General features: G+C 45.6%; 1 protein-coding gene across 6 annotated transcripts in view; it reads left to right on the top strand.

Annotated features, from left to right (window-relative positions):
- LOC142576384 (cholesterol transporter ABCA5-like) overlaps positions 1–15,504 on the top strand; it is a 152,245-nt gene that overhangs the window by 48,561 nt on the left and 88,180 nt on the right. The window contains exons 1-2 of one of the 6 annotated variants that reach the window (XM_075686496.1): positions 2,227–2,267; positions 7,814–7,883. The exons of 3 other annotated variants lie outside the window; for them this stretch is intronic. The gene's annotated coding sequence lies outside the window, so the exon portion shown is untranslated. Of the gene's footprint in view, positions 1–2,172; positions 2,268–7,813; positions 7,884–15,504 lie in introns of those variants that run through there. 2 more of the 6 variants (XM_075686497.1, XM_075686498.1) reach the window with 2 other exon arrangements.

Genomic DNA, 15,504 nt, shown 5'->3' with positions numbered 1-15,504 from the left:
ACCGGTTAAACCATGTTCTTTATTTCCTGCAGCGTTTTCTTAAACCGGCTGTTTTAGCTTCGTAGTTACTGGCGGGCCTGCTCTCTCCGTACGGGTAAATTCAGCACAGTTTAGGACTATTTGCTGAAATTTTTGCTAGTTTTACAGATGTATGCACCGGCATTTTTGCTGGTTCGGCCAATCGGATTTCGATTTGTTTTACCTCGAAAGATACCGGATTCAATCTGGAGCCTCTATGTCGTTGTCTATGTCCCTATTTTCGGTGACGTGCAGAGATGTAATATGTCATTTTCAATTTATGGCCTCCTCGATGTCAGTGCCGAAGAAGCTCCCTCGTTCGGCTAACCGCGCTGGTATTTGTCGCGGAAGGACAACGAACGAAAGCGAGAAGGAAACGCACGAACAACAACATGCGCTCCTTCTAGTCCTTGTAATTTTCGTTGTCTTTTAGCAAAATGCCAGCACAGCAGACTCAGTGATGTCTTAGGAACTGGTCCCAGTTGAAACCTTATTGCTAGGAACTGCGCATTACTTTCAGTTTTCTGGTCCTCGGTCCATTTTATCTCCTGAGCGTATGCGAGGCAACACCCTCGCCATGGCATAGAGGTCACGCAATGCTGCACTCAGGGCGTGGCAGCATTGACAAAATTGCCTCGTCACAAACTTTAGATGCTATATAAGAGACGAGCGCTAGCGATCAGTCCATCTTTCACGTTTCCCTGTGTCACACGTAGGCGTTCTGCGCGCTTCGTGTCCCTCTCCTCCTTGAGAGCGCCTCTGTCTCATCGTCACTTCCAAGAACACTTTGAGAAGTGGTTGCGTAGGGCACCACGACGCTGTCTATATACTTCGTCACCTGAAGTGTACTTGTTACCCTGCGACTCCCCGCTGTATCTTTCCTGGTCGAAAGTCTCCCTTCGACGCGACCCGCGCACCTTATAATCCCAGTCCCCCTCCGCCCGTGTGTCTACTCCCTCCCCGCAGTCTTTTTCGGCGGCCCTTGAACGTCTCGCCAATTGTAGAAGGGTTGAAATCTGGGCCAGTTGGTACATACTCGAAGGAAGAAACCAGTCAAAAAACACAAAGGACAAGAGGAGAGGTTAGGCTGGAATAGGGAGTATGGCGTAAGAGATCTTGTTAATGATATGATGAAAAGTTATCTTAAGTTAATGACAAAAGACGTTTATTTAAATGAAGGTGGATATAAAATTATGAGCTATTTTGAGTAAGGAATTATTATAGATGCATAAAGATAGCAAAATATATGTAGCTGGTCACAGAGGCTTGGCTGGTTCTGCTATTGTTAGGAATCTTCAGTCTAAAGGCTACACTAATTTGGTACTAAGAACTCATGCTGAGCTTAGTTTAGCTGAGCATAGCTTAGTTCACACCACAACGCCCAGTCGATGTGGTGTGAACCTCTCCTCTTGTCCTTTGTGTTTTTTGACTGGTTTCTTCCTTCAAGTTCGCCAATTGTACTTGAGGTCTAATGCCCGGAGACCCAGTGAACTGTGCAAAGTGATTTGCTTCTACATCCTGAACCCATGCTAACGAGCTGCTGGGGCATGGGCTCAGTAATGAGGACTGCACAACCTCGAAAAAGACACGAATAACAGTCAAGCTAGGACTGAGCGCGCACATATTGTCTCAGGCACAGCTTCTACAAGGCACTTTTACAGTTATTGCAGGAGGCGGGCCTTCACCCTTTCAAGTAACTACCCTCGCATGCCGTGTTTCAGCGCTTCGGAATATACTGAAATACCACGAAATACAAAGGTGTTGGTAAAAAGAGCGAAGAAGACGTCTCTCCGGAGAACAAGCGAATACTGTTAATGTAGAAGGGCGAAGATCGGTGCACACTGTTAACTTTGTCGAATGCCGCCTCGTGGGCACCGTGGCATGCTTAAAAATCAACAACAGCCGCAGCAACAACGATCATCATCGGCAGCACGGGCGTGTCCGCACACCGAGCATCCCCCCAGCGGCTCGTTCAGCGCCCAAAGCAAGGAAGACGAGGAGCGTCGCGTGGCGCTCGAGCCCTGGCAGCGACGCAGGATCGGACTGGGCAGCCTTCGAACCGCAAGAGCTCGGGCTCCGGCGGGTTACCCCATCCGCACCCTGCGACCTGAGAGAGGTCAGCGACGAGCACGTTGCGTCCGCCGCCCTTGCGCCATGGCGGCCGCCGTCCTCTGAGGCAGCCGCACGAGCAGCGGTAGGGAGAGCGCGCAACCGTCGACGACCCAAGACCCGGCCACGACCGGGCACAGGTGAGCGCTGCCCTGCCGCGACGCGAACGACGGCCGTGGTTTGCGGACGCGGCGTGCACTGGGGGGGGGGGGGGGGGGGGGGGGGGTGCGCCAGCGGCGTGGCCCTTGTCCTTTCGAGCCACTCGAGGCCGCGTGCCTTCCACGCCCGCAGTCCAGCGCGGTGCTGGGCCTCGAGTTGTTTGAGAGAACCCGTGGCTGCGGTCCGTTTCAAATGCCGCTACCCGCTTGCCTGTAGGGCACGTTGGCGACGCGATAAACAGCGGTGAGCACGGTTCCTATAGCTACGTGTCCGCTTTCGTTCCTGCTCGCTATAGTGAACGGTTGTACCACAGCTGACACTGTTCAGTCCGCCAGCACCGTTGTCGCAATACCATTGTTTGCTGAACGCCATCGCTGAACATCCGAGTACGGTCCGTTGACGCGTATTACCTGAACGGAAAGCCGCTTTGGCTCAGACGTGGGACATAACTGACGAGTAGTGGTCACACAAAGTTAACGGCAAAACCCCGATTTGTCGGGGCACAGAACTCCGCGCTTCCGCATTTTTATCGGTAACACAAGCAGACTTGGCATATTAGACGGCAACAGCTTTAAGGTGCAACTGCGACTGCACGTGTGAAAGTGGTCTAGTTTTCAACTGACCAATTGGCCGACGAAAGCATTACTCTATAGGCTGTACTCTACGTGGATAACTCTCATTCCACTAAGTCACGGGACAATTTAGTCTTGTAAGATGCGTGTCCTAAATTGTAAACAGAGGATCGTAATAGCCCAGCGGGTCATTCTGCCGGGTAACGGTGATTCCGGTTTCGGTTTATTTATTTATTTCTTTATTTATTTATTTTCAATACCCTAAAGGCCCCGAGAGGCATTACATAGGGGGGGATACAATTCACACATGATATTGTAATAAAAATGACTGAAGGCAACAAGCACAGATTTCGGTAGAAGAAACACTTTGTAAAAGAAAGATGAAAAAAAAAGAGGGAAAAAAAAAACGAAAAGTAATTTGGGCGAGAGTACATGGTACAATTCATATTTGCTGTACATGGCACTTTTCAACAAGGCACAAGTGGCAGGTGGGTGCGGGTAAATGGAAATTTAGAAATTATACATATATGTAACACAGGCCAGTCAAGAAGTGGCAGTTGAACATTTTATACATTTAAAAATGTGCGCAGGGCTGATTGGAAGGCAGACGGGTCAGTGATTGTTACAATATCTTCAGGTAGGGCGTTCCATTCGTTCACTGATAACACGAAAGGGGAATTTTGGAATTTTTCGGTCCTAGCAAATATGGGAGCCACTTTGCATACATGGTCATTGCGGGTGGACAGATAATGGGCGGGTAAGATGGGAGCAGATGAAAAAGATGAACCACTATAGTAAAGGGAGTGAAAAAAAGACAGACGGAAATATTTCCGTCGTGTGTCAAGATCCGGAAGATTAAGGGTCTTTTTTAATGCTGACACACTTTGATATGGAGAGTAGGAGCGCAAAATAAAGCGGGCGGCCTTATTTTGAATTGGTTCGATGCAATCAGAAAGGTTAGCTGTGTGAGGGTTCCAAATAATTGAGGCGTAATCGAGGGTTGTTCTGATAAGGGAGATGTATGCACGAAGTCTTGTGCCACTGTTTGCAAGGTACAGACTGCGTTTTAAGAAGCCAAATTTTTTGATTGCCTTGTTAGTAATATGCTCAACATGCATGGCCCAGCTTAAGTCAGATGTAAGAATAACGCCCAGATATTTAAAGGAAGAGGTTCGTTCGAGTATGCAATTTCGTAGAGTGTATACGTTAGATGGAAAGGTTAGATTGGAAGAAAATGTCATGACCTTAGTTTTCTCTGCATTAATTTCCATCTTCAATACGCGACACCATTCAGCTAATGTGGTTAAATCTTTTTGTAATATGGCAACGTCATCAGGGGTGGTTATCTGTCTATAAATTACACAATCATCGGTAAACAGCCGTATTGTTGAAGTTATATTCGTAGCTATGTCATTAATATATATTAGGAATAATAATGGGCCTAACACTGACCCTTGAGGTACCCCTGACCTAACGCGGCAGAAAGTAGATTGGTTGTTATTAATAGTTACCGACTGAGAGCGATCAGATAAAAACTCGTTAATCCACTGGGTAGTTTTCTCATCTAACTTAAGGCTGTTTATTTTCATGATTAGCCGTTTATGGGGAACACGATCGAAGGCTTTCGAGAAGTCAATAAATATTGCGTCAGTATAAAGCAAATTGTGCAAAGAGTCATGTAGGTCAGTGGTTAGTTCGAACAACTGTGTTTGGCAAGACCGTTTGTATCTGAAGCCATGCTGATTTTTGAATAACAGATTATTTGCATTAAGATGACTCATAATGTGGGAGTAAATTATATGCTCAAGGAGTTTACAGCAAACTGATGTCAGTGAAATAGGGCGGTAATTGCTTGGACATGAGGGATCACCAGATTTGAATATAGGTATGATATGGCCAGACTTCCAATCATCTGGAACACAGCCGGTATCCAGTGATTGTTGGAAAATTAAACACAGTATAAATGCTGATACGTGGGAAGTTAGTTTTTGTAGTTTAGAACTGATGCCATCCGGTCCAGGACTGGAGCTAAGCGGGAGCCTGTCGATAGCCCGTGATACACCTGTTGCAGTAACGGTGATGGGCTCGCTTGGATGAGTTATCGTAGAAAGAGAGACGGCACAAAACTGGTCGAAACTGTTCTTTCTTGGGATATCGCTGTGTCTACTTTAGAAGGTGACGTGCAGTATCGTTTTGGTATACCTCGAAGCGGATGCACGCCTCGATCACTGACCGACTTCTAGTCCGCCTACGTAACGTGTGGTATATGACAAAATATTTATCACAAGAAAAGTGGGCGGGGAATGACGCTTTGGGTCTTCTGTTCACAAGTTATGAGCGGGAGAAAGTATATAATTGAGTAAGTTTGCTCCTTCGGAATGTCACCTGCGACCGCGATTCCCCGAACCAAGAGTTTGTCATAGGCCGTGCGACGGACATGTAGAGCGCCAGATATCGGTCGAATCCATTGGTGTCTTCTTGCATGCCACACTGCGGTTCTTGAAGTGCCAAGCGGAGTGATCCGCGGTGTAGGCTGCACGGACTCATCCGTGGTCAGAGCAAGTGTAAGAGTGGCGCCTGTCGTTCGATATTGTCGATCGCCACCGTGTTTCCTGTGGCGCGCTGGTACTTTTCCGGAACTTCATTTTCATTGCCTTTGCATGTAATTGGCTTTCGTCTTGCGCATGAACACCGGTCTTCTATGCTCCGTGTCATATAGATAGCAACGCTACGGAGGCTATAGAGATATATAGTTATATAGTAGAGCGTCACATATAAAAGAAATTGATATGTGTAATATGCGTACAATGTCGTGTAATTCAACCTAACGTTAGGGACCATGTAACAAAAAACTATTCCAATCTGCATTTCATTCCAGTCTCCGGACGTCGAACTTAGCTCACCACTGACAGAAGCATCGGGCGTTGACCCGCAGCGTTGTTTAAAACTTATAGGAGGTCACTTTTGACTGCTTTCAAAACGAATCGCATTACGTATCCGGACAGGTTCTTCTTACCGGATTGACTAACTAGAGGCGAGGAGCACGCGGCAGCGGAGAGGGTTTCGGTTGGGCCGAGCTCGCGCAGTGAAAGTTGATCACCGGATGAAGAGGGCAATTCCGGCGTCTGCGATTGGCCTGCTTCCCCTGGCTTAGCTTGCTGTGGCTGGTTGAAAATATATCGCCGCAGCGCGCAACGGGAGGTTATATATTCTGCTAAAGCGCATCTTCAGCGAAGAAGTGTCGGCACAGCGATGTCATAAACGTGCTGAAAGGACTCGACAACGTAACGCGGCCACGGAATAATGTATGTTAGCAGCAAATAAATCTCCGTCAACTCAGAGTAGCCGATGTCTGAGTTACCTGTAGACAAACATCTTCTATTTCTTTCGGAACGGGGAAGCCTACGGCCTTTGCAGAAAAAAAAAATCAGCTACCTTCGTCATATTAATGCATCTTTATTGCCTATATACGTCACTTTGGCGTGGTGAGTTCTCGCGGTTTTTGGGACGTCACGTGACGCAGGCGAGGTGAACGCAGCTCGAAAATTTTTGACCCATAGATAGAAGAGGGCAAATGGCAAAAAAAGATTGTAGAATCGGAAATAATTATCTTCGCTTTATTTGCTCTAATCACGCATTATCAGAGGGCACACGTCATATCGCATGGAGAGCTTTAAAAAACGTGACGTCGCGTGACAGACAAGCGAAGAGGGGGTGGGCCGGAAACTATTTTTTACCAGTCGGGGAGGGCTGATTGTAGAAATAAAATAAGAACACTTTGGAATAGCTTTACGTTATAGCCCCCAATAGATCTGATGCTTTCGTGTGACAATATACGACATAATTAGATTAAAGGCGTCGCAGATATAAGTTTACCAACGAACGAATGAGGGAAGTGACACATTTCTGCGACCAGCGGCTGCAGTGCACAGGTTGTGTACGTTGCCAAAACATATTGTACACTTGTGCGCAAAAGTATATGGACTACAGGGTCGTCGAAAAAACTAAATTTCTTTGTAATTGACATGCGTAAGCTAAAATTGACGAGTACACTGGAAAGTTCACAACGCCAAGTTTGGACTGCAGTCCTCAATTTCAAGTTGCATTCACAGGCAGAGGAAAAAATGGCTTTATCGGGCAATCCCTGGTTCGTATACTTTTGCTCATGGGTGTGCGTCGTACACTGGAAGCCCGAAAGTGCGTGCATAAATACGTGATTTGACGTCAGTTTACTTCCACAAGTTACAGTTCTACGATAACGAAGTAGTTGTTGCGCAGAAAAGGTCACGGAGCAAGAGCAACTGTGTACTGGGAAATGCAGGGAGTGCGACTTCTGTGACCGCACTGTACTTGAACATAGCTTCCGCTAGCGTTGCCTGCCGCTGTGTGAAACAGAGTGCAGCACGCATGGCGTTAGAAGAAAACCTCACTGCATTCTTCAGCAAGGATTGGTCAGCATATGCCAAAACGTACTGAATATTTGATTGGAAAATTTGCAGTACATATTTACCGCGAGACAAGCGGTTAATTGAAGATCACTGAGAAAAGGGCCTTCGCCGTGTAGTGGACATAAAACGGGCTTACGATGATGAAAAAGCTGCAAGATAATTAGGCATTTTAGGGTTCTATCGCTCAAAAAGAAGGGGAAAAAATTAAACTTATTGCGGCATGCAACGTGTATGTAAAATATCTTGAAAATTAAACTTTGGCATGCAACGTGCATATAAAATATCTTGAAGAGGCGCACATCATGTCGCGCATCCATATATCCGTGCATCTTCTCTAATGGCACCACTCGCTAATCCCCCTGGTACGAGTAAATGAGTGCACTGCACAGTACCTTTTACATCATCATCCAGTACAGCCGAGTCTGCTTATTGGTGCATTGGTGCTGCCTAAAAGCTGTTTGGTGCATACAGATACATAACCATGCGGCGACGCTCGCGACCCCGCAGGACTCTCTCTCGCCGGCAGGCCTGCCACACTGAACTACCAGACACGTGAAACCTGCGAGGAAACCCTGAAGTGAGTGGAATGCACCGCTGCCGCGCAATGCGTGATTACAGTGCAGTACGCGGCAGACAGACGGCGGGCACTTCTGCGGTATAACTTATTTGTACCTACTCAGTGTATTGAAATATTCCGAGTAGAAAGGAGACCGTTATATGTGGCCTCTTTAGAATGACAACGTATACCACAACATTTCCTGGGATATTCTGCAAGGGGAAGGCTTGGGCGACGGTTGTATAGTTTTTGGGAGAGGTTTACTTAGAAGATACCGTTTGCGTTGAATTGGTTACTGTGTTGCAAACGCAGTAAATCTGAAGATGCGCGTGGGGTGGGGGGAATCACAAATGAAACCTATAAAATATGCAATTGGCAAAGTCTTACATTGTTCGCTGTACTTCATACGTATCTGTTTTGGCAAGAAGTATTTCCGCGCAATATGAAGACCGCGAAAGATTGTTTTATTCAAAAAAGGGGCAACAGAAATGATCTCTAACTAGTGACCGATGTCAATTCTGGCTGCATTTTCTAAATGATTCGTGAAATTCGTGTGAAAGCGCCTGTCAATTGACCGATATAATCTCCAGCGCAATGCGAGTTGCAGAACAACAAATTGAATGGGCTAGCACTACTTACCCAAACATAATATATATTAGAAAATCTAGAAAACCGGAAGTTAGTCTTGTGCGTATTTTTGTACTTCACGAATGCGTTCGATTGTATAAGTCGCCAGATTTTTGCTTTTAAAAAAAACTTGACCGTCATGGCACGCGAGTAGTAGTAGCTTCCGCAGGCAACATAGAATCGTTCAAATCGCCAATTACCGCTCCACTGAAAAGCAGGTCCTTAGTGGCATCCTAAACGTAGTGGTATCTGTCCTGTATTTTTTATTATTTACGTAAATGAAATAGCGAACACTGATGATTCTGCAAAATACAGTGTCGCCGATGGCACTACAACTTTCTTTTTCACTGGTCATTCAGTCTTAGAATTTTCCAGTCATGCTAATAAACTCTGCCACTAATCAAAGACTGGCCATACAGTAACAATATAAGACCTAATGTTAATAAATGTAAGACGTTATTGTTCCAAGTTGATATTGTTACAGAAGCAAGATATTCGCCTAATTTCCAAAGTTCCATACACAACCATGGTTCCAAAGGTTTCATATTGTCAATGTAAAATCACTGCATGATTTTACTCTCCCGCCTTTACAAGTTAGGATGAAGTATGAAAGATCCCACTCTCACTGACAAAGTACCAAAATATAAAACACGCCATATACTGTGCAAATAGGTCCCGCTACAGTCTTTGACTATGGGACCTCCTCCTGCATACTAAATGCTTGTAATGTGACCCAACTTCTCATGAATATTCTAATTCTGATAGCCTTGTTAGCACTCGCCGCACAAGTTACGGCGCATAACTGCTCCACCTTAGGCTACCCACTGTTCTGAATGAATTCTCTGAAGAAATATGCAATAGATCCAGAGTTCGTTTCTTTCAGTGTTCTTAGGGAATTCAACTTGTAAAGGTGTAAAATGTTTTGCACTGGCAATTCTCCCTCGGAGAAGCTTGCACATTAATCTTCAGTCCGCTTTGTCTGATTTTGGTTTTGTTTGATTGCCGTGTTTTCACTGCACCATCATTCAAATCTTAGCTGATCTGCCACCTGTCACTACTGCATATATCTACGTTTTTTTGCTTTTTCTTGCCGTGTGCACATCCGAAAGTGGGCTGCTGCTGTTGCAGTAGCTGATATTCATATAAATACTGCTGTAAACGCGCGATCAAACCTTGGCGGGGCAGCCGCCCCTTCAAGCTGTTGTATGCAGCAGATCTTGTGCAGCTGTTCCTTCTTTTCGACGAAGGAAAATAAACATGGCTTGACTTGACGTCACGTTCGATCGTCCGGACCTTTTCCTAACTGGGCCTTTCTCGTATGACACGAATATTGTTTTTGACACGAATATATGACACGAATACTATTTTTCTGTGCAACGAGGCAGTTGTTGCACTGTCCCATCGCAAGAGCGATAACAGCACAAAACCAGAGGTATGCGATTCGCTGCCTCTGTATTGTTTCGTCTGATTAGCACTCTTCCGAAATGATTGTTGTGTGGCTTTTGTACTGCTTTTTGCGTTGTCGACGAACGTCCGGTGTCAGTTCCACATCATTTCCGTCACAATACGGCGTTTAAGGCTAGGTACGACGAACTTTTGGGGAGTCCAGAAAAACATACCATCGTGTCCACCGCGCATGCGCGAGCAGCAAACGACCTTTGGGGTTTGCGTCGGGCGCGCTGTTTTTTCGAATTTGGTTGACCTGCCAAAACTTATCAAGTCGTTGTTTGTAGCGGCACCCATCGAAAGGACGGCTCTCCCTGCTCACGCCGAATTCGACCGGATCACCTGTTACGCTAGCAATAGTGTCTAGTCACCTCGCGTGCTGCGGGCATCGTTTCCCACAAAAATTACTAGAGGGAACCCTTGACGCCTAAACGGAAGCTGTAAGTATTGGTTTAGTCAGCGTGACAATTGTAGTTTGTAAAGAAATTTGCCTCAACCTAATTCTTCGGCATATGGCTTCGACCGACGTTGTATCTTAGCGAACTAGTCTTTTTCAACGAAAAATTTCCAATTATTATGGCTATGCGCAGGAACTTACGCTCTTCATGCGTTTAGAAAAACACGATTGCTTGGAAACGTAGCAACGCAAAGCACAATAAATAATGCCGCACGTATGTCTGTCTGAAGCCGCGGGCACGAAGCTTAGGCAAATTCATGTATAAAAACCATAAATTTCGTAGGAAACTATGTGGCTTGGAGCACGGTCTCCGAGACTGCGTGCGCGCGAAATTTCGCAGGCCAGCACTATTCTTTCGGCTGCGCCACCGAGAGACGGATATTTTTATTGACGCGGTTTTTATTGACGCATTGATAAGCGTTGCGGAGCCTTGTACGATGCCGCGATAAGAGAATGCAGCCGTATATCTTTCAATGGTTGCTTGTAGGCGCTTGAGTAGCGTCGTGCGAGTGCGCATCTATTTCGCATATTTAGCGGGCTTTTGTTTTATCTTGGAAATAACCACCAGGACCACTTCAGGGCAAAATAAATGCTTGGTTCGAAGGTTATTTAAGGTGCCCTACAGCTTTGTAATTGATTGCGATTCAAGCAGTAATTAAAAAAGTTCATTAATTATTAGTACTTAATTAAATAATATTTCGCGATGAAAAAATGTTGGCCGTAAGTACATGCGACTGCGGCTACTATGCAGTCGGTACGATTTCTGTAGAGCTCTTGGTATCTTTAAAATCGTGGTCCAAGTTAGCTGACACACACACACACATCATATATATATATATATACTCGTGAACATTATCTGAAGTATATATGGCGCCGGTCCGACTCCGTCCAACACCGGAGAAATTTAAGCGAATATTTGGTCATTGAAGGCTAACCCATGTGATCCAAGTTGGCGTCAGGCAGGCTCACTGAAGAGCGGCACGTTGACAGTGGCACATACTCTGTGGTACATACCCACGGGGTCGGCCAACATTGCTATACTGCATTGTCTCCGGGACCGGCTCACGAGAACGTCAAGACAGTCGCGAGGCATTTGTTACGGACAGCTGGCCTAAACTCGCCAAGAACGCATCGCATCAAAATTTGAATTCGCCCTCGTGATGCCTACATCGCACACACACACACGCATATATATATATATATATATGGTTCGGCGTTTCTGATTTGTAAAGAATGACGGCGCAACTGTACGGGTTTCCTTTCTCAGGTAGAAAACCTCTATCTTCATTGTCAGCTGGAAGAACGCGCTCTGTTATCTGTGCTGCGCCGCTGTGTGACTCGTGGCGAACAGCGTGGCGACGGCTACTGCGCCGTGCTGTCGGGGCCAGATGCAACCCAGCAGCCGCAGGCCAACGTGTGTAGCGGTAGGCAAATGTGTACTCTCGCATTTAAGCGGAGCTAGGCGACTCTTTGGCGAGAGGGGCAGAAACGTTCAAAAGAGAGAATTAGTTCGGAAGGTGAGATCAGGTGGGCGTGGCAGGTGCTTCGTTACAGGTTGCAGCCAACGAATCGGTTTACGTCCCAGTTGGATATCTTCATTCCAGAAAAGCTTCAGAAGATGTATTACGTGTGCGTTCGAACACTTGTTTGGTTGCCATTATCGGACCATAAGTTGTACCTAGTAAGGATCTGACTGTCGCAGTCTCGTTAACTACGTCAAAAAAGAAGAAGAAATAAAAACCGCCCGTGTACCCTGCATTGGATGCACATTAAAGAACCCCCAGGTGGTCAAAATCAGCAATCCCTCCACTGCGGCGTGCCTCGTAATCTTATTGTGGTTTCGGCACGTAAAACCACGCAATTGGAGAACACAAATGTATCCTAGACGGCGAAACGTAAGACGCCACGTAGCTGTAAATGGGCAGGAGAAGCGTCACCGGCGTCACGCTCTGGCACGCCGACACACGTTCTTTTTCTCCGTGGTCTTATCAGACTCGCTCGAGCTGCCCAAGTCCTCTTGGCTGGCTTCTCCGGTCGGCGCTATCATGCAGCAACCGCTGGAACATTGTAACGGCATTATTCGGCCAAGGGGCGCGGGAGAGGAGTGTGCGATATGTACTTACTGCATCAGCGAGTACAGATAAACGCGAGGCCTGCGAATGTCGGAGCCGCGGCGGACGGGCACAACCGATGCACGCGAACGGGGCAGCTGCCAAGCGAGCATCAAACGTTATCGCGCGCTCTTTACGAGACTGCGATTATCTTAATACTACCGATTTATCGCGCAGAAGGAGCAAACGATTGAATTTTTTTATACGTGCGAGGATAACCTACTGCAAGGCCCTCAGAAATACTTTATGCAGCTTTTTACAATAAAATAGTTCGACTTAAATTAATAAAGCTCGCGTCACGCTAGTTTCGGCGCGTATATTGCTGCCCTCATACCGGCAACATTGGGGAGACGTCGCTCAATATCGTCGCTCGCATGAGGTACGATTGGAAGGCGACGAGCGAACGCGACAGCCATCTTGTCGCGGTCGTGCGCAAGGTCGTTTGCATGCATGGGGTTTATACTTGACAGCGTGCTTTCTCTGAACTACGTGCAATATCTTATCAACGAACCGTTGTTTTTTATCGTTGTATATTACCGTTCTGGGCAAATATATCGCATTGAAGGCACGGTTCGAATATTTATTGAAAAAAAAAGAAAAGAAATGCATGGTATTGGAAGACATCGATATCGATTATTGGCTTGAAAATTAATGACAGAAAAACGTTTCAGCCATCTGTAAGATACATATTTATATCACTTGAACAACATTTCTATACAGATAACAACGTTCACAGCATTTGATGCGTATACATAATTTATAGGCAATTGCCGAAAAAGAACGAAACTTGTTATTCAATCACGGGAAAAAAGTCACCAATGACGATAAGCAAATAAACGAGTCTGGCTTTCGTTGAATGCTAACATGTTGCTCGCAAACTACGCTGAATGCTTAAACGCATAAATGCACCAATCAAGTTCCCCTCCCTACTTCCCCTCCCCTCAAAAAAAAAAAAAAAAATCCGGCACCACGAATCGAATCCGGGCCTCCTGGGTGAGAGCCGGTTGTCCTAGCCACTAGGCCATGAGGGAGAACACGCCCTTTACGAGGGTCGAGAAGCGATATGGCCCGATACAAATTGGTTTCTGCTTACGCTTGCCGACACTGTCTTTATTTGATAGCATATCAACGATAGATCATGTTACTTTTTTTCTCGCGCTTGCATAAGACCCCATCGTGATCAATTTTCGCACTGATACTCGAAGTATATTGTTATGCAGTGAACAAGGAACCTGTAAAAGCTCCGAAGTGCATTTTCTTTTATACCTCGACTTGGTCAGCGACTGCAACGTGCAAGACACCTGCCAGAGGAACCTTTGCCCAAAGCTTGACTACATCGATAGTTGCATAAAAAAAAAAATAGGTAGCAGCACTTTTTTTTTCATTTACGGCTATACTGCGGTCTTAAATAAGACCAAGCGTGTGAGATTCTGTACAGGCAATGAAATATTAGTTTTTCACTGTCCAAACATATAAAAAACAAAAACAAAATGACACTCGCATAGAACAAGAATGGATGAACGCAATACAATAACAACGCAGAACATAACAACAAGATAGAACAGACAACACACCATATTTAAAGGGCGGACACAGCATGCTCAAATGCGGTGACCGTATCTGAAAGAAAAAAGCACTGGCAGGCAAGGCATTCCACTCCTGGCACGGTGTTAGAAGTACACCATGACTCCTGGGCTGTGCGCGGGAAAAATGAGTGTTTAAAAATGTTTGTGCGAGACTAATAGGGAAGTAAGTTGCGAGAATGACGGCGCGTGTTGCAAACAGCTGAGTATACTTTCGCGTGTCAAGGCGCAGTGACCCTTCACATAGGTTGTAGAGGAATCTTAACTTTTGCGATTCTTCTTCGATGCTCCAGTGTGGGAACGCTGTTCTCGCGCATAAGTGTTGATGGCGAATCAGTTTACCTAAATTTATTGAAAATAAAACGAACAGCACGCATTTGCACCAATTACAATTTATGTTTATTGTAAAATGGATCCCATTGACTGCTTCCACATTCTAATTTTGGTAAAAGGAAAGTGTTGAAAGCTAGAAGTTTGAGCTCAGGAGGCGCCAATTTCAACTTGTGTCTTAAGAAACTAAGCTTGCGGGTTGCAGACGCGCGAACGTCATCGACATGCCCGGACCAGGAAAGGGTATTGCTTATGGTAACTCCCAAATATTTGTAGTCACTGACTTCTCTTATCGGAGAAGCGTTTATAGTATAAATGAAGTGGACAGGTATTTTTTTTTGTTACGCGTAGTAGCACAGTTCTCTCTGAATTTAACTTCATGAACTACTCATAAACTTCATAACTTCTTGAATAAGAACACACTAAGCTGCAGTGCTACACATATTAACAGAAAACATTTGCTGCAGTGAATGCAGCAGTTACACATTTTTTGCACTTGTGCTGGCATATTTTTTTCACATGCCGACGCAGCTGAATTGGTAGAGCATCGGAAGTACTTTAATTTTTCTCTCACTTTCCTTATTCCTTATTAATCGCACATTTCGAGCTGAAGAACAGACACTGGTAATGTTCCCTGTGTTTTCTTAGATTTCGTTTGGATGAATTATTGACAATAAATCGAGACCTTTGATTTTCTTGCTTTTTCTCCCCTTTTTTTATGAGCGGTGCGGTTCTACTCCATATTTTTTCCTGACGTGCCAGTATCGCCGACCGCGCCTCCTCCACCCCCCCCCCCTTTTTTTTTTCCTATCGTTCCGCCAATTGCTTTATTAATTTAACGTAGATTCAAATAAATATTTAGGCAGTCGCTGTGCTGACCCCGCGTCTCGCTTTCTGTTCGTCTTTGTGTTCGTTCGCGGCCCGAACGAAAGAATCACGAGGCACTATGTTCCTATTGTCTTTCTATTGCCCTCAATTAGAATTCCTGTTGAGACGCAAATGAAATATCACGCATTGTTTTGGTGAGAGGATGTTTGCAACGGTGAATCTTCAAACACGTCTGTAGTTTTCCGCACTTTATTATTAAG

Source organism: Dermacentor variabilis, chromosome 3, assembly GCF_050947875.1.
Source record: "Dermacentor variabilis isolate Ectoservices chromosome 3, ASM5094787v1, whole genome shotgun sequence".
In the NCBI taxonomy this organism is placed as follows: Eukaryota; Metazoa; Arthropoda; class Arachnida; order Ixodida; family Ixodidae; genus Dermacentor; species Dermacentor variabilis.
This window is presented reverse-complemented; position numbering and strand designations above follow the sequence as displayed.